Below are 20,911 nucleotides of genomic sequence, written 5' to 3'. Positions count from 1 at the left end.
ACAGGAGCACAAGACAACCAAAACAATGTCAAGACCAAAAGGCACAAAGAGCAAGAGGGCGAGGTGGACTCCCCCGGCAAGGCCCTTGCCGGGGAGGCCTCCACAGCCCCGGCAAGAGCCTTGCCGGGGCAACTTGCCCAATGCCAATAGAACGCGCCACCCTTGAGCCCAAGGGTTCCAACACCATCAACCACTTTGGAACCAAGGCTCGGGAGGCACATCCATGGTGGCATGCAGATCTTTGAGAAGATCATAGGCATACAAGATCAGATGAGGACCAGAAGGCGACGATCCTCGGCAAGATCCTTGCCGAGGAAATCCATGAGACCCCCGGCAAGACCCTTGCCGGGGACGACCGCGATGCCACGACAAGACCCTTGCCGTGGCCCCGGCAAGGCCCTTGCCAAAGACACCTGCGGGGCCATAGCCAGGCCCACGTCTGCCAAGACCCCACCACCGTTCCCATGCAGCTGCCAGCCCAACCAGCTGGGCAGGCACCTGTGTGGCGACGCACGGCCTCTAGGCCAACTCAGCAAGCACCAACGTGGTGGCATGCAGATATTCGTGAAGACCCTACCACCACGCCATCTCAGTAGCCTGCCAGCTTACGTGGCGCTGCATGCCTTGTTGGCCCAGACGCGCGTCGGAGCAAGACGAAACGGCGACGGATGGGACGGTGCTACCTCTTGAGCACTGCATTGGTTTTCCCTTGAAGAGGAAAGGGTGATGCAGTAAAGTAGCGTAAGTATTTTGTCGGAGTAATGGGCCACGGGTAGACCAACCCGGGTCCCTGAACCTTTCAAGACATCGGGGTAGGCTGCGCCCCTCAAGACCCCAGGACGAAGAGCTGCCTTCTGAGAAGTCGGCGGCAAGGCAACCGACTGCCCACTTGCGGCCGAGTCCCGGGGATGACTTCAGGATGAGCCGACTCCTAACTAGTGACCTCCAGAGAAGTCGGCCATGGGAGCCGGCCCGCGACTCCAACAAACCCCATGCCCTCATCAAGAGGGACGGGATGGGGAGTGGCCATAGTAAAGCCCACTCCCACCCCTTTCCAAGGGCAGGCATGGCCATAGTACGCCGTACCCGCGGAGATCTCCGTCCGGCGCGGCACTGTTGCCATGCCGGCCCTGACATCAGCACCAGTGGGCAGAATCCTGCACCCACGATGGCTTGTCTGTACGACTGTGGGAGTCCTAGATTAGCGGGTCGTCTTCCGCTCGCACTGCCTGCGCGGCTTCGGCCTCCCGGCGAGCGGGTTTCTGCGTTCCTTCCTCGACTTCTACAACCTCCAGCCGCATCACCTCACGCCCAATGCGGTGATGCTGCTGTCGGCCTTCGTCTCCCTCTGCGAAGGCTTCTTAGGGCTGCTCCCCACGCTGGAGCTCTGGGGAGAGTTCTTCCAGAGCAAGCTCGGCACAGTCGTCGCCGGCATGCCGGCCCCCTGCGGAGCCTTCATCGCCATGAGGAGGGCGAGCGAGAACAATCCGTTCCCGCCCATCCCCCTGATCCAGTCGGTGAAGGTCTGGCAGAGATCTTATTTCTACGTGAAGAACGTCGCCGAGCAAGAGGACTACATCAATCTGCCGGCTTACGTAGCCGGCCCGCCGGCTAGGAGGCAGCCCTCGTGGAGCTTCTGATCCCGGTCGTTGTCTCCGGCCGGGAACGCCGCCATCTCCCGGCTTCGGGTGCTGATTCAGTCGGAAGGCTTGCGCGGGGCCGACTTGTTGGCCGCCTTCGTGGAGCGCCGGATCCTTCCTCTCCAGAGCCGGCCCCATATGATGTGTCAGATGAGCGGCCGCTTCGACCCAAGCCGGCTGAGCACATGGGAGATGCCCCATGCGGAAGTGGCGCTTATGGTCAACTACATCGCCAATTGCAAGCTCAGCGGGGACTGGCAGTACCGCAAGGCGCCGTATTCTCGCGCGAATCCTCCACCCGTGGTAAGTTTCTCTCTTTTTCTTCTTCTTCGTCATCAGCCGGCTTCGCGACGGCCGGCTTCTGACCAGCCGGTTCTCTGTGCAGAACCCTCTTCTTCCGCCGTCGGCCGGGGCGGCCGGGATCGAACGCCAGTACGCCCCCGACCGCACGGTGGATGATGTCGACGACCCGGACATGGGGGCGGCTGCCATGGAGGACGCCATCGTGGGGGACAGTGCCGAGCCCGGAGGCTCAAGGTTCACCGCGAGCTTCGAGGACTGGCCGGACGACTTTGAAGCCGAAGTCGCTCCGCGTCGCCAGCCGGCGGCCGACCAACAGGGCGCGGGCTCGTCCGCCGCGCCGGCTGCCGGCGGCGCGCAGAAGCGTCGGGCCGCTCTAGGCCTCTTCGGCAGTCGGCCGAAGAAGTCCAAACCGTCCGCCGCGGCGACGAAGCGAGAAGAGGCGGCCGCGAAGGCGGCCCGCTTCCGCAAGGCTGTGAAACAGCCCCAGGCGGTCTCGGCGTAAGTCTTTAATCGCTTTGCCGCAGTCTCGTCGTTATTCTCTTTCCTTCGAACGTCTTCTTAACTTTCCTTCGCTTGCTGGACAGGGCGCCGCTTTCCCTTGAACGGGGCCCGGGCGGCTTCGTCGTGGGGCCGGCTGGAGGGTCTTCGAGCTCCCGCCGTGTGGACCCCGGCGCCGATCTTAGGGAGGCCACTGAGCGAAACACCCACGAAGCGCGGGAAGAGCGCGAGGCGGCGCAGAAGGCGGCCGCCCAGGCGGCGAAGGGGCAGGCTGAAGCGGTAGCCAAGGCCCAGAGGGAGGCGGCTCCCGCAGAGACGGAGGCGGAAAGCTCGCGCAGCCAGCCTCCGTTGCTCGCCGTCCCACTCCGAGCCGTGGCCCCCAACACCCCGTTGCCCTTGGCGGAGGAGATCATTCAAGACCCGCCGCTGTTGGAGAGGGAGGAGGAGCCCGTGGCCTTGGCCGGGAGAGCGCCGCCTGTAGCGCCAACCGGAGCGGGCCAAGGCGGTCAATCGTCAGCGGCGCCGGAGGAGCCGGCCGGAGGCAAGCCAGAGAGCAGGGCCGGCCTCAAGGTGCAGCTGGCGACGGGCCGGCGTGCTGGAGGAGGCGCTGCTCCGCCGGAGTTGCGCCGAGCCGCGGGCGCAGGCCAGCCGGCTGGGGATCTGGAGGCGGCCAGCACCGCCGTGTCCGAGTGGACCCCCAGCGGGGGGACCGGCGAGCTGGACGCGGTGGCTCAAGGGGTCCGGAGCCGGCTACAAGCTCAAGCCGCTCTGCTGCAACAGCTCAACCAAGGGTTCTTGTCAACGCGAACTACTATCCGGGTGAGTCCTTCGCTCTTAGCTGCTTTGTTTTCTTGATTTCTTCCGTGGGGGCGCATCAGCGCACCCACTGGGTGTAGTCCCCGAGATCCGGGCTGAGTGCTGCGCAGTCGGGTCGGATCTTTCTCGACGGCCACCTTACTTTGCTTTCTTTCTAAACTTTCAGGAATACCACAACCTTCGCGCTGTCGCCTTCGACTCCCAAGCTCGAGAGTTGAGCCGGCGGACCGACGACCTGGCCGACAGCCGAAGTAAGTACTTGGTTTGGTTTATCTCCTGTGGGGGCGCGTCAGCGCACCCACTGGGTGTAGTCCCCGAGATTCGGGCCGACTGCTGCGCAGTCGGGTCGAATCTTTCTTGACGACTCTTTCTTATTCTTCTTTCTTCTTTCTTTGTCTTCAGGGGCCAACGCTGACTTGAGGAAGGAGCTTGGCGAAACGAAGGCCGCCCTTTACGCCAAAGAGGCCGAGTGCACTTCCTTGGTCCAGGAATGAGATCGCCTGGCGAAGAAGCTGGCCGGCCAAGAGGAAAGCCACAAGGTGGCCCTGCAGGCAGCGCGGGAAAGTGAAGCCACCTTGCTAGTGGAGTATGAGATGGAGGCGGCGAGCTGGTCTGAGACCCGGCGAGCTCTGGATGAAGGCTTCGGCCGGATCGAGGACTTGATCGACGGTAAGTTGCCTTCCTCGGCCCTTCTCCTGCCCCTTGCCGCCTGGGCCTTTTGACTTATCTTGGGCTGTTGCTTGTTGTTTCTTGTAGATTACTTCCCAGGCTACTCCGCCTTCGCCGCCCAAAGCATTGAGGCCCATCGCGAGGCGCGCCAGCAAGCGGGGGCCGACATCGCGCCGGATGCAAACCGGACCCTTGAGGAGCAGCTTCTGGCTGTCCAGGCACGGTTGCAGCCGGCTCATCGGATGCTTCGCCGGCTCCAACGTGCCGGGGCGCAAGTGCTGGCCGCCCTCTGGCCCGGCGAGACGATCCCCCGCACTCCGAGCCGAACTGCCGACTGGCTAGAAGTCGCAGTTGGTCGCTTCGAAGCTTGGAAAGCGTCAGCGGCCCGCCTCGGAGCCGGGCGGGCGTTGGAATTCGTCCGGGCTTGGTACCCAGGGCTGAGCCTGGACCAGCTGCGCACTTGGCGGATGGAGGCCGATGCGGAGCTGGAGGCGGTGAGGCCGGCTATCGCCCAGCGGGCTTCAATGATCGCCGAGTGCACCGACATCAGCGTTTTCGCAGCCGAGATCGATGATGACGGTGTCGCGCAGCCGGAGGAATGGTTCGGGCTGAACCCGGCGGTGGGCGAGGACTCGGCGGAGGAGATCGCCTCCAGCGACGAGGGCGAGGAAGACGAAGACGACGATGACGGAGACGTCGAGCCGGCCGGTGGAACAACCAGCCGACCTCAGGCCGACCGTGCCTCCAGCAACGAGGCGTGTGAAAGCGCGCCCTCTGCGGGAGGCGGCGACCAAGCCGAAGTTCGTCAGCCGGCCGCTCCTTCCGCCGGCGCGACCGTCTCCGCCAACCAATCGGCCGCTCCGCCAGCTTGACCTGCCGTCTTTATCTTTCCTGCTTTGTTGTCTTTGAACAATCTTTGGTTAAGTTTCACAGTTCCACCCACTGGGGGTGTATCCAAACTTATGTTGAATGCTGGCCTCTAGGAGGTCTTTTTTGTGTAAATATTATCATGTGCATGTTTGGTTTCCATTCGCGTACGCTTGTTTATCCTTAGGCTTTTTCCTTTGCCGCCTTCCCTCTTTGGGGAGGCAAGTACTTGAGCTTTCTTGGATTTAAAGTAAAGTGAATGGAAACCGGCCGGCCTGCTACTCTGGTAGCCGGTCGGCGGTGTGGGAAAGACCGGCTTTGTTATATTAGTCCGTTAGTCCCTAGACGTTTTTCGTGTGGGCGGTTGTTCCTACCTTTAACCCTTGCCAGCCGGTCAGCCGGTTCTTCGAACTGCGACTTTGGCAAGGGAAGGCTTGAGAGCCAGCACACTACTTGTCTGACTGCGGGTAGGACTTCTAATATAACTTCAGTCGGCCAGTCCCCGAGCCGACTAGTCAGACTCGGTGCCGGACGGAATAAGTAAATGATACGACAAGCATGACATTTTTCATTCATAAATAAGGGATGGCAGTCCCCGAGCCCTCCTCGGGGAGCCTATTGTCTTGTACTTAATACAAAGGTTAGCGCGATACATACTGCCTTTCAATTGTAAAATCTTCGAAGGAGGTTGGCGTTCCATGGCCGTTCCGACTCTTTGCCGGAGTCGTCTCTCTTGCGTGCCTTCGGCTTCTGTACGTCGATCAGGTAGTAGGAGTCGTTGCCTAGAGCTCTGCTTATGACGAAAGGGCCTTCCCAAGGGGCTGAGAGCTTGTGCTGGCCGGCTGTTCGCTGAATCAGCCGGAGCACAAGGTTGCCCTCTTGGAAAGATCTTGGCCTGACCTTCCGGCTGTGGTAGCGGCGCAAACCCTGCTGGTAAATTGCAGACCGGCTAAGAGCTAACAGCCGGCTTTCTTCCAGCAGGTCGACACCGTCTTCTCGTGCTTCCTTGGCCTCCGCTTCCGTGTACATGGTTACTCGAGGCGAGTCGAACTCGATGTCGGTTGGGATGACCGCCTCGGCACCATACACAAGGAAGAAAGGGGTGAAGCCGGTTGACTTGTTTGGTGTAGTGCGCAGGTTCCAGAGGACAGCCGGCAGCTCATCGAGCCAACAGCCGGCTAAGCGCTCCAGAGGTACAACCAGTCGGGGCTTGATGCCGGAGAGGATGAGGCCGTTGGCTCGCTCGACCTGGCCGTTTGACTGCGGGTGGGCGACGGATGCTAAGTCCAGCCGGATACCTTGGGCTGCGCAGAAACGTGCCAAGGCTCCTTTGGCGAAATTCGTGCCATTGTCGGTGATGATGCTGTGCGGCACGCCGTACCGAGTTGTTATGTCTGCGATGAACGTCATGGCAGTCGGCCCATTCAGCTTCTTGATCGGCTTCGCCTCAACCCACTTGGTGAATTTGTCCACGGCGACGAGCAAATGCGTCATGCCGCCGCGCGCCGTCTTGAATGGGCCCACCATGTCCAGTCCCCAAACGGCAAAGGGCCAAGTGAGGGGAATGGTCTTGAGTGCCGAAGCCGGCATGTGCTGCTTGGAGCTGAAGAGCTGGCATCCCTTGCAATGCTTGACTAATTCTTTGGCGTCGTCCAAAGCAGTCGGCCAGAAGAAACCATGGCGGAAGGCTTTGGCGACAAGTGATCTTGAGGCCGCATGGTGGCCGCACTCTCCTTGGTGAATGTCTACGAGGATTGCAATGCCCTTCTCTTGCTCGACGCATCGCTGGAGGACTCCGGTGATGCTGCGCTTGAGTAGTTCTCTGTTGATGATTGTGTATGCTCCGGCTCGGCGCTGGACTTGTCTTGCTTCTGTTTCGTCAGCCGGCAGGTCTTGGTTTACTAGGAAGTTGAGGATGGACTGAGCCCATGACGGGGTCGTGACTTCTTCTACTGCCAAAGTGGCTACTGCCACCAGGGTGGGCGGGCTGGGCGGTGAGGTGCTGGAGTTAGCCGCCGGCTGTAGTGCTGGTGCAGTCCCCGGGCCGGCTACCGCAGTCCCCGAGCCGGCTACCACAGTCCCCGAGCCAGCTACCGCAGTCCCTGAGCCGGCTACCGCAGTCGCCGGGCTGGCTGCGGGGGTCTTGGAGTCTGCTACTTGATTCTTCGAGCCGAACCTGGCCGCATCGGGGTCGGGCGGCACGAAGATGGAATCGGATTCCGGAGACGGCTTGATGGACGGCTTGAGGAGGCGTTGTAGAGCGACGCCGGTTGGAATTGTTTGCCGGGTGGAGCCTATTCGAGCCAGGGCATCGGCTGGCTCGTTGTCGGCTCGAGGTACGTGGAGGAACTCGCATCCTTCAAAGTATCCGCTGAGCTGTTGGACCAGGAAACGGTAGCTCGCCATGTTTGCGTCCTTGGCGTCCCAGTCGCCGGATGACTGCTGGACTACCAGGTCCGAGTCGCCATAACATAGGATCCGGCGAATGCCAAGTTCTTTGGCAAGCCGGAGCCCGTGTATGAGCGCCTCGTACTCGGCCACATTGTTGGAGCCGGCAAAGTGGATTTGCAGCGTGTATCTGAGCTTGTCGCCTTTGGGAGAGGTAAGGACGATGCCGGCTCCCAAGCCGGTGCGCATCTTGGACCCGTCGAAGTGCATGCGCCAATGGGTGGAGTCGGGAGCCGGCGGCAGGTACTGGGTCTCGGCCCAGTCGACGAGGAAGTCGGCCAGTGCTTGGGACTTGATGGCAGTGCGGGGCTGGTAGAAGATCGTGTATGGGGCCAGCTCGATGGCCCATTTCGCCACCCGGCCGGATGCATCCCGGCTGCCTATGATCTCGGCTAGCGGGGCAGTGCATACGACCGTGACGGGATGCTCTTGAAAGTAGGGCTTCAGCTTCTTGGCGGTGAAGTACACGCCATAACACATCTTTTGGTAGTGCGGGTAGTTCTGCTTTGAGGCGGACAGCACCTCGCTCAAATAATACACCGGCCTCTGGACCGGCTGGGCTCGGCCTTCTTCCGGGCGCTGGACTATGATGACGGTGCTGACCACCCGGCTGGTTGCAGCGATGTAAAGGAGCATGGGCTCTTTCTCAGTCGGCGCCGCGAGGACAGGCGGCGTGGCCAGCATCTTCTTTAACTCGTGGAAAGCTTGGTCGGCCTGGTCGTTCCACTCGAAGTGAGTGCTCTTCTTCATGAGGCGGTAGAGGGGGAGAGCTTTCTCTCCGAGCCGGCTCATGAAGCAGTTCAAGGAGGCCAAGCACCCGGTGAATTTCTGAATGTCTCGAAGCTTGGTGGGGATCGCCATTCTCTCGATGGCCTTGATCTTCGCCGGGTTGCATTCGATGCCGCGTTCGGAGACCAGGAAGCCTAGGAGTTGGCCGGCTGGCACCCCGAACACGCATTTCTCAGGGTTGAGCTTGATTTGGAACCGGCGCAGGTTCTCAAATGTTTCCTTGAGGTCTTCCAGCAAGGTGACACGCTTCCCCGTCTTCACCACGATGTCGTCCACGTATACGTGAGCGTTTCTGCCGAGTTGCTTGAGGAGGCACTTCTGCATGCAGCGCTGAAAGGTGGCACCGGCATTTCTCAAGCCGAATGTCATAGTCAGGTAGCAGAAGGCTCCGAACGGCGTGATGAAGGCAGTCTTCAGGCGGTCATCCGGGTCTAGCTTTATCTGGTGATATCCGGAGTAAGCATCCAAAAAACTCAACAGCTCGCATCCAGCTGTGGAGTCTATCACTTGGTCTATCCTCGGCAGGGCAAAAGGATCTTTGGGGCAGGCCTTGTTGAGACTTGTGTAGTCTATACACATGCGCCACTTGTTATTCTTCTTCAGCACAAGGACCGGGTTGGCGAGCCACTCTGGAAAGAAAACTTCCATGATGAAGCCGGCCGCCAAGAGCCGGGCTATCTCCTCCCCTACAATCCTGCGTTTCTCCTCCGACAGCCGGCGAAGGGGTTGTCTGACCGGCTTTGCGTCTTCTCGAACATGCAGTTTGTGCTCGGCGAATTTCCTCGGAACACCCGGCATGTCCTTGGGGGACCACGCAAAGATGTCCCGATTCTCACGGAGGAAATTGGCGAGCTCGCCTTCCTATTTGCTGTTCAGGTTTGCCCCGATGACGGCAAACCTCTCCGGACGCTCGGGGTCAAGAGGTATCTTCTTCGTCTCCTTGGCCGGCTAAAAAGACCCTTGAGTATCATGCTCCTTGGGGTCGGGGGACACGGCCGGCTGCTTGCCGGCCATGGCCACGACTCGGTCCAGCATCTTCTTCTCTTCGGCGATCACAAGGGACTTGGCCAGCCGGCTGCTGGCCGCGGCGCACTCGGAGGACTTCTTGTAGTCGCCGGCTACGGTGATGACGCCTTTGGTGCTCGGTATCTTCATCTCGAGGTATGTGTAGTGGGGAACCGCCATGAATTTGGCCAAGGCAGGTCGGCCTAACAATGCATGCTAAGGGCTCTCCAGGTCCACCACTTCAAACCAGATTGCTTCCCGGCGGAAATGCTCCTTGTCCCCAAAAAGTACATCAATCTTGATTTTGCCAATGGGGGCGCAGGACAGGTCGGGTACGATGCCGTGGAACACTGTCCGAGTGGGCGTGAGCTGTTTTGTCTTGACATTCAACTTCTCCAGGGTGTCACGATACAGGATGTTGATGCTGCTCCCGCCGTCTATCAACACACGAGAGAAGCGGGCGGCGCGTCTGTCTGTTGCAAGGGTGGCTTCCAGGACCAAAGCATAAGAGCCGGGAGACGGCATCACCTCCGGGTGGTCGGCCCGGCTCCAGCTGATGGGCTTTTCTGACCAATGCATGTGTTCAGCGGGGTTGGCAGCGACCACGCTGACTTCCTGGTGCTCTCGGCGTTTGCTGCGCCGGTCTTCGGGCTGGCTGGTGAAGACGACGTAGGTTGCTTGCTCATCAGGAAACTCGTCATGCACGGCTCCGACTGCGGGCCGAGCGGCTGGAGGCGGCGGAGGCGGAGGCGGCGGGCCGGCAGGCGGAGGTGGCAAGAGGCCTTCGCCCTTAGAGATTCGGGTGAGCCAGTTGCACTTCCGGGTCGTGTGGTTGGACGGCTTCGCGCCGTTGTGGAACTTGCAAGGGGCGTCAAGGGTTTGCTCGTAGGAGAAGGCGGGCTGCCAAGCCGGCCTGCCGCCCTTGGGCTTCTTGGGCGCCGGTCGTTCTTCAGGCGGCGCATCTTCGACCGTGGCCACCTGCCGGCTAGCGGGAGGTGGCGCGGGGCCCTTGCGCTTGTTGTCGTTCGAGTTGGGGTGTCGGCCGGGTTCTCCAGCCGGCGTCTTGGGCGCCGGGTTGAGCACCTTTCCGGACGCGTCTACCCGAAGCTCGGTCTTCATCGAGGAGTCGGCGGTAGCGTACTTGTCCGCTATGTCCAGAAGCTCGTCGAGAGTAGCCGGCTCGTCGCAGAGGAGCTTGTGCTTGAGGAGGGTGCCTTCTCGGCATCCGGCTGTGAAGTACTCTATGGCTTGTACCTCGTGCACCCCTTCACAGGAGTTGCGGAGCTCGGCCCAACGTGTGAGGTAATCGCGAGTGGACTCGGCGGGGCCTTGCACGCACAAGGAAAGCTGTCTGGGCTTGGGAGCCCGCTTGTAAGTGCTGGTGAAGTTGCGGATGAAGGCTTCTGTGAAGTCTAGCCAGCTGCTGATGCTACGCGGCTTGAGGCTGTTGAGCCAAGTCCGCGCCGTGCCCTGCAGCATGAGGGGCACGTATTTCACGGCGACGCGCCGATTGCCGTTGGCGATGCTAACTGCGGTGGAGTAGTCGATCAACCAATCTTCCGGTTTCACGGAGCCGTTGTACTTGGGCGTGTCTCTTGGGAGCGAGAACCCTTTGGGAAAGGGCTCGTCGCGGATGCGGGGGCCAAAGCAAGGCGGGCCGACATCGTCTTCTTCTTCCAATGCCAGGGATCGCGCCAGGCGGTCGATCCGATGACGGGCGTCGTTCTCGCTGATTCCTTCGCGGCGGCCCAGCCGGCCGCTGAGAGTCGGGTGCGCCGCTGGCGGTGAGGTGGGGTATCTCTCTCCACGGGGCGGAGGCGGAGGCGGGTCGCCCCGCCACTCCATGGCTCAGGGATGACCGTCCGCGTCCCGCTCGATGGAGATCCGGGTCCGGCTGCGGCTGGTAGCCGGCTCCTTCTCGCCTCGCGCGCGGGTATCGCTCGTAGTCGGCGTCCGGGACGTCGCGCTGTGCTCTCGGCGCGGGGGAAGGCTTTCCGCACGAGCATCGTCTTCATGCCGCTGCGTGGCGGCGTCGATCAACTGCTGGATGCGCCGGGTCATGTGGGGAAGGTCTTCGGTCTCCAGGCCGTCCAGCTCGTCTACGGCCGCCTGGGCGGCACGCAAGTTCTCGAGCGGAGTGGCATAGACCGGGCGGTCGACTCCCAGTGTGTCGGCGATGACGGCGCCGCGTTGCTTGACAAGGCCGGCCTGGCTTGGCCCGCCCGGGGCCGGCGTGCCGAAGGCGGCGCGGTCAGCCTCGCGCCGTTAGGCCTCAGTGAGGCGTCTTACGGAGGCCAGCCTCCGGCCCTCCGCGAGGAGGGTGAGGCAGCGTGCTTCCAGGGTCTCGTCGTCGGCGTCGGCCGGGAGAGGCGCGGACAAGTCGTGGGCCGCCGCGCGCGAGGCGTCGCGGGCGCTCTCATCGGCCGGGCCGCCGTGGCCGACAACCATCACTTCGGCGGTGACAAAATCGTGGCCCTCGGCTCGAGGAAGCGGGTCGTTGTAGATCGCGACGTTGGTGGGGAAGGCGTCATAGGAGGCTGTGTCGGAGTCGACAGGCATCGGGTCGGTGGAACCAACCGACTCCAGGTCCGCAGCGGGCTCGCTGGAGACATGGAGCTGGCCGAGAAGATTGGCGAGGCGTTCAGTGCCCGCATCGGAGGCGAGCTCGTCGGGGAGATCGGCGAGGCCGCTTGCCGCGCAGATGCTGGTGATGCCTTGCAGCGCGTCGTGGCGAGCGCCATCGGGCGTGCCGGGCTGGCTACGCTCGTTGGGGAGGAAGAGGGTTCCCGTCCAGAACAGGTCTCCGGACGACGGTGCGCCTGGCCCCACGGTGGGCGCCAAATGTCGGGTGGTAGGTGCGACATATGCCAACGGGTGGCTTATCTTTGTGGGAACCAGTAAGACGTCGCCGGTGCCTGGAAGCGGGATGGGGCGAAGGCATGCAGGCCGGCGGATCTTACCCAGCTTCGGGGCTCTCCGAGGAGATAACACCCCTACTGCTGCTCTGCGGGGTCTCCGCATGCTCTCTAGATGAATCAAGTAGCTACACAACGCTCCTTGAGCTGTTTCGGGGCGGGAGGAGGAAGAAAGGGCACGGCTAGCCTGCTTCTTCTCCTTGTATGGTGTCTAGAACTAGCAGGGGGTCCAACCCTTTACATGGGTGCTCCGGGGGGTTTATATAGGCCTACCCCCCGGGGGTACAATGGTAATCCGGCTGGGCGCGGGGCCCAGCCGTCTGTGACTGTGCTCGCCGGCTTCCGCGCCGGCTGCTGGGGCCCGCCGACTGGTGGGTCCCGCTGGCTACCAACTCCTGGGTCACTGTGACTTCATCTTGTTGACGTGGGCTTCATCGTGGTAAGCGCGGCTACAGTACCGCCGCCTGTCGGACGGTCGTTGTAGCCTTACCGCGTCTTGTCTCCTTAATGGGGCATCCTCTTCGAGGGAAGCGGCGGGCCGGCTGCGGGGAGCCGGCTCCGTCTTGGGCCGGCTGGTTGGAAACGTGGCCACCTTCGGCCGTCTCTCTGCTCTAAGGGACCCACCGCCTGTGGGCCACGCTGGTGACCCGTCGTGGGTGACGCCAGGGTCAACATGGCAACAGTGCTACGCCGGACGGGTCATGCCTACCTCGTACGGCGCACTGCGCCAGGCGTGCCCCGGGATTCGGGGGTGGCAGGCTCTCCTGTAGCCATGCCCCGTCGCACCGCCGTTAGGTGGGTGCAAACTTTGTGGGTACGGTTTTGACTACTTTATGGGGAGCCGGCTCGAAGGAGTCGGCTTTCTCGTAGCCGGCTTCTTGGAGTCGGCCCTCTCATGAAGGTTGAAGTCGGACCGCCTTCCCAAAGCCGGCCTGGATCGCAGCCGGCGGGGGGAAGGTGGCCCCATGTCTTGGATTCTTGAGAGCCGGGCGGGCTCGTAACTTTTGCAGAAGTGCCAGGGGAAGCCGGCTAGGCTACCCATGGCTATTTACTCCGATAGCATGCCTTCGCCTTATCCCGTTTCCAGGCACCAGCGATGTTCTACTCGCCCCGACCATGATAAGCCATCCTTTGGCATATGTCGCACCCAACCCCCGACATTTGGTGCCCACCGTGGGGCATGGTGCACCGTCGTCCGGAGACCTGCTCTGGACGGGAACCCTTTTCCTCCCTGGCAAGCGCAGCTAGCCCGGCACGGCAGACGGAATTTGCGTCGACGCGCTGCACGGCGCTGAGATCGCCTGCGCAGCCAGCTGCCTCGCCGACCTTGTCGGCGAGGTTCGCCTCTCCGACGAGCCTGCATCTGACATAGGCACGGGCGGCCCCGAGAGCCTCCTCACGGGCCTCCTTGACCAACTCCACGTCGCCGGCGAGCCTGCCGTGGACTTGGAGTCTGTAGGCTCCACCGAACCGATGCTGGTCGACTCCGACACCGCGTCGCTCGACGCGTTCCCCACCAACGTGGTGGTCTATGATGAGCCGCTCCCTCGTGCGGAGAGCGATGGAAGCACCGTCACGGAGGTGCTCGTCATCAGTCATGACGAGCATCCTGGCGGAGGAGCGCATGACCCACTTGGTGCGGCACTGCAAGACCTGATGAGCCCGGGACAAGGTGTGTGCCTGCGTGCGCGTGGTGAATGCGTCAGGCTCGGCCCGTGGCAGCCTGGGTCGCGTGCGTGCGCGACTAGGCATGTGTGTGTGTGCCCACGCACTACTAGAAAAAGGTCTATAGATGGGATTGATACTAATGGCGCACCAGACAAGCGTGCGCCATTAGTATATACTAATGGCGCACCACCTACTGATACGCCATTAGAGTTGAAACTACTAATGGCGCACCTGGCCCAGGGTGCGCCATTAGTATAAAAAAATTTAACTAGTGCGCCTGTCCAAACATACTAATGGCGCATCCAGATACAGTGCGCCATTACTAGTTGTAACTAGTAATGGCGCACCAGCCGGAAAGTGCGCCACTAATGTTGTTTTTTTATTATATTTTTATTCCCTTTTTTGCAAAACTACTAATTTTTATTATATTTTTATTCCCATTAGTATTTTTTTTGCAAAACTACTAATGGTGCACCACCAGGAGGTGCGCCATTAGTAACCTGGATTACTAATGGCGCATTTAGAGTTGGTGCGCCATTAGTAAGTGGGCAGCAACAAGATATTTTGGACAGCCTCTCCTATCCACACTCACTTTCTCCCCACTTCATTCTCTCCACCTCCTCCTTGTCTCGGGTGCCTCCTCTTTTTCACCTCATTTCCACCAAAGATTCATTCAATTTAAGTGGTTAAATTACCTTGTTTTGATAGGTAAGTAAGGGGGGAAGCTATATTTATGTTGTTCTCCCTACAACAATGTGCACATGCACTTTTTATGGCCTAGCTAGATCTATGTATGTTCGTGGTGTTGCATATGTTTGTGGTGTTGCATATGTGTTTGTGTTTGGAGATGTACCGGTATTTGAAATTCGATAGTTGCCAATATTTTGCCGGAATGTTGATTCATTTCCGTTTCGGCGAGAATTTTGGCATTAAGCATTCTTTTTGGTCCTATTTTTAGGGAAAGTCATGCCAAACTTTTTCTTGGTTCTAAAATATTGTTTTGCTCTACCCCGCAGGCGACCATGGTCCGCATGATGACCGAAGGCATCGTGAATAGGTTTTTGAGGTCCGCGAAGGCCGAGATGCTTCAAAAGAACGAGACGGAGATAAGATGTCCGTGTCGAAGATGCAAGCTGAAGAGCCTTATTGCGGACCCGGAATCGGGGCAGGTGCGGGACCACCTGCTCTTGCGTGGTTTCATGGATGGCTATCGGTGGCAAGGTGGTGAAGATGACTACGAAGTCGTCCATGGGGGTCGGGCAAGAAATGAGGAAGGGCAGCAAGACAACCACCGCGGCTCGGGCGGGTGAGAAGACGAAGAATCCCGAGGAGATGATCACGACGGTGATGTTGTACACAGTCATCATGTAGAAGATGCAGGACATGATGATGAGGAAGATGCCGGAGCAGTCGACGGGCATGATCATGAAGATGATGATGCCGGCGGAGCAGACGACGCTGGACCATCGATGGGCTGGGTGCAGGACCCTCATATTCAAGAGCTGCTTCTCAAGCAGACGGATAACGCAAGAGCTGCCGCCCGAGAGAAAGCCAAGATGGATCAACTTGAGTTAGACGCGGTTACTCCATTGTATGAAGGATGCAGGCCCGAGGATACCCGCCTGAAAGTAACGCTCATGGCTCTGGAGATGAAGGTAAAACACAAAATGACCGACGCATGCTTCGACGAGAACATGTCATTCTGGCATGAACGTCTTCCCAAGGGGAACAAGTGCCCGACCAGTTTGGAGGAGGCAAAGAAAATCGTGTGTCCTCTGGATTTACCGCACGTGAAATACCATGTGTGCATGAACAATTGCATCATTTATCGGGATGAGCACGCGGAGTCTACCATATGTCCGGTGTGCGGCGTCACTCGATACAAGAAGAGGAAGAAAGCTCCTCGAAAAGTGGTGTGGTACTTTCCGATCACTCCTCATCTGCAGCGGTATTTCGCGGACCCTAAGGTAGCAAAGCTCCTGCGTTGGCACGCGGATAGGGAGGAGAAGAAGCGAGAAGATGACGCAAATGATCCGGAGATAGATAAAAAAGACAAGATGCTGAGTCACCCTAAGGATGCGAGCCAGTGGCAAGCGTTGAACTTCGAAGACCCAGAATTTGGGAATGATCCAAGGAACATCGTGCTGGGCGCGAGCACCGATGGAGTCAATCCGTTTGGCAGCCAGAGAAGCACACATAGCACCTGGCCTGTGTTTGTGTGGATGTACAACCTTCCCCCCTGGTTGTGCATGAAGAGGAAGTACATTCACATGAGTATGCTAATTGAAGGACCAAAACAACCAGGGAACGACATCAATCTGTATCTGGGGCTGCTGAAAGAGGAGCTTGACACGCTGTGGAAAACGCCAGCCAATACGTGGGATGCCGCAGAGAAAGAATATTTCCCTATGAGAGCCGCGCTGCTCACGACGGTGCACGACTATCTCGGTTACGGATATGTCGCGGGGCAGGTGGTCCATGGATTTTCTGGATGCGTCAGGTGCATGGATGACACAACGTATCGCCAGCTAGATAGAGATCCCGGGTCCTTGAAAACCGTGTTCATGGGACATCGAAGGTGGCTTCGCGACGATGACCCGTGGAGAAAACGCAAGGATCTGTTCGATGGTGAAACCGAACCCCGAGGACGCCCGCGTACGAGGAGCGGCGAGGAAATAGACGAGCTGTTGAAAAATTGGAAAGACTGCCCACTGCCGGGAAAGAAGCAAAAGGCGCCAGAGCCGGGAAAGAAGCGAAAGGCGCCAGAGCCGCTGCTGAAGGTATGGAAAACGAGGTCTGTTTTCTGGGACTTGCCGTACTAGAAGATCCACCGTGTGCCTCACAGCCTTGATGTCATGCATATCACGAAAAACGTGTGCGAGAGTCTGCTTGGTACCCTGCTCAACACGCCAGAGAGGACCAAAGATGGGCCGAAAGCAAGGGCAGACTTGAAATCAATGGGCATCAGGCAGGAGCTTCACGCTATATATGATGATCATGATGATGATGATGATGAGGCGAAGCAGGACACGGAAAGTCGTCACAAAGGCAAAAAGGCCAAGAAGACCGGAAATGACTACCCTCCCGCGTGCTTCACTCTAAGTCAGGAGGAGATCGAGCAGTTTTTCACCTGCCTCGTAGGAGTAAAACTTCCTTACGGTTACGCGGGGAAGATAAGCAGATACCTAGACCCAGTGAAGCTGAAGTTCAGCGGGATGAAGTCTCACGACTGTCATGTGCTGATGACGCAAATACTTCCAGTTACAATCCGTGGGATCATGGACGCGCACGTCCGTGAAACCCTATTTGGCCTATGCAACTTTTTCGGCGTCATCTCTCGGAAGTCTGCTGGCGTGAGGCAACTCAGAAGGCTACAGGAAGAGATCGTGGTGATACTATGCGAGCTTGAGATGTACTTCCCGCCCGCATTCTTCGACGTTATGGTGCATCTGCTGGTCCATATCGTGGACGATATCATCCAACTCGGGCCGACGTTCCTGCACAGCATGATGCTGTTCGAAAGGATGAATGGTGTCATCAAAGGATACGTTCGCAACATGTCACGTCCAGAGGGAAGCATAGCCAGGGGCTTTCTGACCGAAGAGTGCATCTCCTACTGCACGAATTATCTAGGCATCGAGAACCCCGTTGGTCTGCCCGTCAACAGGCACCTCGGCATGCTCGCTGGATGGGGTCACCGTGAGGGTCATCGCGAAATGCATGTCGACTTCAAGGGTCGACTCGCCGACTTTGAAAGAGCAAACCTAGTCGCGCTACAACACATAGACGTGGTCGATCCTTGGGTGGTACAGCACAAAACCTTTATTAAGAAGACGTACAATGACCGAGGCCAACAGAGGACGGACGGAGATATACTCAAAGAGCACAACTCATGTTTCATGCGTTGGTTCAAGCAGAAGCTTCTGTCGTACCCTTTACATGAGGATTCTTCCGCGGAAGAACAACTCATATTCGCCTTGTCACAGGGCGCCGAGCACAACCTGATGACCTATGAGGCGTACGATATCAACGGCTACACATTCTACACCGAGGCCAAGGACATGAAGAGCGATGGTTATCAGAACTCCGGGGTAACGATGGAATCCTACACCGGTAACGACAAGGACAGATACAATGGAAGGATCGAGGAGATCTGGGAGCTGAGCTACGCTGGAGAGAAGGTCCCGATGTTCCGTGTCAGATGGGCCAAGAGCGTCCTAAAAGAAGACCGGTATTTCACCACCATGGTTATACCCGAAGCCAAATCCAAGACCGCGGGCGCAAACGTCATCGCGAAAAATGAGCCATGGGTACTGGCTTCCCAAGTGGACCAATGCTTCTTCATTACCGACCCGTCAAAGCCCAGTCGTGTTGTCGTGAGGAGAGGCAAAAGGAAGATCATCGGAATGGATGGAGTAGCCAATGAGCAAGACTTCGACAAGTATGGCGACCCGAGTCTGGACCTAAGCCTGAGACTGAGTGCTTCTACTACAAAGAAACTTGTCACTGGAAGCGGAACTACCCCAAGTATTTGGCGGAGAAGAAGGATGGCAAAGTGAAAGGTATATTTGATATACATGTTATTGATGTGTACCTTACTAATGCTCGTAGTAGTGTCTGGGTATTTGATACAGGTTCAGTTGCTAACATTTGCAACTCGAAACGCTGGCTACGGATTAAGCGAAGATTGGCTCAGGACGAGGTGACGAAGCGCGTGGGAAATGGTTCCAAAGTCGATGTGATCGCCATCGGCACGATACCTCTACATCTACCTTCGGGATTAGTTTTAGACCTAAATAATTGTTATTTGGTGCCAGCGTTGAGCATGAACATTATATCTGGATCTTGTTTGAGGCGAGACGGTTATTCATTTAAATCAGAGAATAATGGTTGTTCTATTTATATGAGTAATATCTTTTATGGTCATGCACCCCTGATGAGTGGTCTATTTTCACTAAATCTTGATAGTAGTGATACACATGTTCATAGTATTGAAGCCAAAAGATGCAGAGTTGATAATGATAGTGCAGCTTATTTGTGGCACTGCTGTTTAGGTCATATTGGTGTAAAGCGCATGAAGAAACTCCATTCTGATGGACTTCTAGAATCACTTGATTATGAATCACTTGGTACTTGCGAACCATGCCTCATGGGCAAGATGACGAAAACTCCGTTCTCCATAACAATGGAGCGAGCAACAGAGTTATTGGAAATCATACATACTGATGCATGTGGTCCAATGAACATTGAAGCTCACGGCGGATATCGTTATTTTCTCACCTTCATAGATGATTTGAGAAGATATGGGTATATCTACTTGATGAAACATAAGTTTGAAACATTTGAAAAGTTCAAAGAATTTCAGAGTGAAGTGGAAAATCATCGTAACAAGAAAGATCAAGTTTCTACGATCTGATCGTGGAGGTGAGTATTTGAGTTATGAGTTTGAACTTCATTTGAAACAATGTGAAATAGTTTTGCAACTCACGCCACCTGGAACACCACAACGTAATGGTGTGTCCGAACATCGTAACCGCACTTTATTAGATATGGTGTGATCTATGGTGTCTCTCACTGATTTACCGCTATCATTTTGGAGTTACGCTTTAGAGATAGCTGCATTCACGTTAAATAGGGCACCATCTAAATTCGTCGAGGCGACACCTTATGAATTGTGGTTTGGCAAGAAACCCAAGTTGTCGTTTCTTAAAGTTTGGGGCTGCGATGCTTATGTGAAAAACCTTCAACCGGATAAGCTCGAACCCAAATCGGAGAAATGTGTCGTCATAGGATGCCCAAAGGAGACTGTTGGGTACACCTTCTATCACAGATCCGAAGGCAAGATATTCATTGCTAAGAATGGATCCTTTCTAGAGAAGGAGTTTCTCATGAAAGAAGTGAGTGGGAGGAAAGTAGAACTTGACGTGTTAATTGTGCCTTCTCCCTTATTGGAAAGTAGTTCATCCCTGAAATCAGTTCCAGTGATTCCTACACCAGTAAGTGAGGAAGCTAATGATGATGATCATGAAACTTCTGATCAAGTTACTACCGACCCTCGTAGGTCAACCAGAGTAAGATCCGCACCAGAGTGGTATGGTAATCCTGTTCTGGAAGTCATGTTACTTGACCATGACGAACCTATGAACTATGAGGAAGCGATGATAAGCCCAGATTCCGCAAAATGGCTCGAGACCATGAAATCTGAGATGGGATCCATGTATGAGAACAAAGTATGGACTTTGGTTGACTTGCCCGATGATCGGCATGCCATAGAGAATAAATGGATCTTCAAGAAGAAGACTGGCGCTGACGGTAATGATACTGTCTACAAAGCTCGACTTGTTGCAAAAGGTTTTCGACAAGTTCAAGGAGTTGACTACGATGAGACCTTCTCACCCGTAGCGATGCTAAAGTCCGTCCGAATCAGGTTAGCAATTGCCACATTTTATGATTATGAAATTTGGCAAATGGATGTCAAAACTACATTCCTTAATGGATACCTTAAAGAAGAGTTGTATATGATGCAACCAGAAGGTTTTGTCGATCCAAGAGGTGCTAACAAAGTGTGCAAACTCCAGTGATCCATTTATGGACTGGTGCAAGCCTCTCGGAGTTGGAATATACGCTTTGATAGTGTGATCAAAGCATATGGTTTTGTCAGACTTTTTGAGAAGCCTGTATTTACAAGAAAGTGAGTGGGAGCTCCGTAGCATTTCTGATATTATATGTAGATGAAATATTGTTGATCAGAAATGATACTGAATTTCTGAATAGCATAAAAGGATACTTGAATAAGAATTTTGCAATGAAAGACCTCGGTGAAGCTGCTTATATATTGGGCATCAAGATCTATAGAGATAGATCAAGATGCTTGATTGGACTTTCACAAAGCACATACCTTGATAAAGTTCTGAAAAAGTTCAAAATGGATCAGGCAAAGAAAGAGTTCTTGCCTGTATTACAAGGTGTGAAGTTGAGTCAGACTCAATGTCCGACCACTGCAGAAGATAGAGAGAAAATGAAGGTGTTCCCTATGCAATGCTGTGTACCAGACCTGATGCTTGCTTGCTATAAGTTTAGCAGGGAGATACCAAAGTAATCCAGGAGTGGATCACTGGACAGTGGTCAAGAACATCCTAAAATACCTGAAAAGGACTAAGGATATGTTTCTCGTATATGGAGGTGACAAAGAGCTCGTCATAAACGGTTACGTCAATGCAAGCTTTGACACTGATCCGGATGACTCTAAGTCACAAACTGGATACGTGTTTTTATTGAATGGTGGGCTGTCAG

This window comes from Triticum urartu, chromosome 4 (assembly GCF_003073215.2).
Source record: "Triticum urartu cultivar G1812 chromosome 4, Tu2.1, whole genome shotgun sequence".
Lineage (NCBI taxonomy): Eukaryota > Viridiplantae > Streptophyta > Magnoliopsida > Poales > Poaceae > Triticum > Triticum urartu.
This window is presented reverse-complemented; position numbering follows the sequence as displayed.